The 2649-nt window shown below is 32.1% G+C and overlaps 1 pseudogene; it reads left to right on the forward strand.

The window, feature by feature from the left end:
- Positions 1 to 2226: 2226 nt before the first annotated feature.
- LOC124521496 (uncharacterized) lies at positions 2227 to 2337 on the forward strand (annotated as a pseudogene).
- The last annotated feature ends 312 nt before the right edge of the window (positions 2338 to 2649 follow it).

The following is a 2649-nucleotide window of genomic DNA, read 5'->3' on the forward strand; positions in this document are numbered from 1 at the left end:
CATTAATTGAAATTGTATTTCCTGCTTGTTAATTATCTGGATGCTGTGCCACCTGATTTGAGAAAAGTAACTTCTAAAAATGTTGGAATTTCTTTGTAACAGATTATTAACATAAAGTTTAAATTTTAATTGGATTTTTGGTAAATGACCTTTATTACTCCTGGCAGGGACACGACATACAATAACTAAAAAACCCCACTGGAGTCAAAGAGATTCCAGATGTCAAGATGGCAATGAAAGTGGTACAAACCATGCTGCTAATTTTCAGAATCAAAATAGCCAAACAAACCAGGCACAGTAAACTCAGTGAAACAATTACAATGAGTCACCTCCCCTCCAACCCGCCACGCATGCATATTTGAAAAAGAATTATAAGAATAACATTTTAAGCCTCTTTTGCTAAACTGCAGTAAGATAGTGAAGAATCATGGAACCTACTGCTCTGCCTTTGAATTCAACTCTGATTAGATGTTTTTGGGATGAGGAAATTATTCAATCAAATATAGATTATATATATTAAAAAAGCATGTCCCAATTCTGCATGGAAACCTAAATTAGTTGTAATCCCTAACATGGGAACCTACTGGGAAAAAACATATTGCTATTGAAACTCCCCCAACCTTGCAATGAGTAGGCACTGAGTAAGAGTGTGAAATCACTCAGAAAGCAATATAATTTGTACCTTTTCAGGAAGTAGGAGATAGGACTATGACAGGATGAATACACTTTGGGGATTTTAATTTTATATTTTTTTCCTAAAAATATCAGTTTCTTTTATTTTAAGAAGTCAGCTGTCTCTATTTTTAATTTCCTGAGGATAGGTGTAAGGCTGGTCAAAAAGTAAAAGAAGCAAGTCTTTCTAGTTTTTTTTGTTTTTCCAAATGTTTAAGCTCTTAGGAGGACTTCATAAGTTTGAAAAAGAAGAAAAATAAAGAACATGTATGCAGGGATCAAAATAGTTTCCAACCTTGCCTTTGATTAAGATCTTGTTCTTGATCAAAGAGATAAGCCTGGAAGGAAGACAGATTATTCCCAATACCACTGCCACTGGTGTAAAGACCCACATCAGGGCAGAGTATTCAACCTTATTATTTGACCTGAGGATTAAAAACTCTGTCTAGTAATATGTTTAGCACATACTTCGACAAGAATGTTATAGATCAATAAGATAAGTCCAGCTTTTTGTTGATAAATATACTCACTATAGTCTTCCATTTTATCAGAGTAAATTCTTCCCCAGAGGGTTTCTGGCTCTGAAGACTTTCTCTGACTAAAGTTATGTGATCCATTGATTTCTTTATTTTACAATTAGAAACCCAACTCTGCATGCCATAAAGTATTTCCACTGCAGTGATCCCATTCTAGTAAATTATAACTATTACTTTAGCTTGCGACCACTACCCTGAATACAAACTTCCTCCATCAGAACATTTACTTGCTTCAGTTTCCTCAAATCAAAGCTACTATTGGATTATATATTAATATAGTATGTGAATTATATGTATTGGACTATGCATAAATCTGTATCCAGAGTCTAATCTATCTATCTAAACATAATTCACATGTATGCATTATGTATGATTGGGTAACAAGCCACTAGTTTTTAAAAATGCATTCTATTTCCATTTTGAAATGGGAGACACCAATTTTTTGATTACTGACTCATATTTGAGGGACATTACTTCTAACATGGAGTTATCAAAGTTTCACTAGGCATTTATAAATTGCAAAAAAATAAGCAGTATCTTATTGTCAATTAATTTCCTTTTTCATTTTGTAACATACACATACAAAGGGTACTGTCTTTGTTAAAATGCCTAAATCATACACAATTTGCTCATGTTTCTTTGTATAAACAGTGCCTAGTTAGATACCATGCTTTTGATTATTTTAATTTTCTTAATACTTTTCTCTTTCTTACTTTCAATTCAGAAGTCACTTGTGAATCTTCTATTGATCTTACTTTCTCTTGCATTTTGCTATGCTGTACATCAATACCTCTGACTCCACCAATTGTCTTGACAATATCTGTTGCTGTAAGTCATAAAACATATGATTAAGCTCTACATAATCTAATCACAAAAATAAATAAAAAATATATACCAGATGAAAATATCATAATTGCAAGACATAGTAGGTATTTAGAATATATATCAATAGTTAAAGGCATGGGTATTTGATGAGTCAAAGTGAAGATATGCACTCTACATATTATTTTAGATTACAATCGCTTCTCGGCCTTTTGGCTAAGATCAAGTGTAGATTACAAATTAAACCATGGAATATACCCTGCAAAGGATTTTTATTACCTATTTTTTAAAACAACTAGTATTCCATTAAATCAATATTTAAATTATTTTGTATAAAATTTGAATTCCTATATTTGCTGAGAATTGAAAATACTGCACTTGTTCTAGTTGTTAGTATGTCTTAGTGACAAAGCTTGTGATTCATGTGATGGAAGTAAATATGGGAAGTAAAGCTAGTCCAAAGAGCCATAAAGTGAATTATAATTGGCCAGAAAATTCAAGGGTTCAGAGCCTATCAAAAATTATTTCAAAGATCCAGAAATGTGGAAATTCAATGAGACAAAGAGATAAACTTAGGCTTAAGTGAGCAGTGGCTATATAAGATATATTAGGGTAAGTA

This window comes from Lynx rufus, unplaced genomic scaffold (genome assembly GCF_022079265.1).
Source record: "Lynx rufus isolate CCGP_SWC_20201006 ecotype Redwood Valley unplaced genomic scaffold, mLynRuf1.p SCAF_3, whole genome shotgun sequence".
NCBI lineage: Eukaryota > Metazoa > Chordata > Mammalia > Carnivora > Felidae > Lynx > Lynx rufus.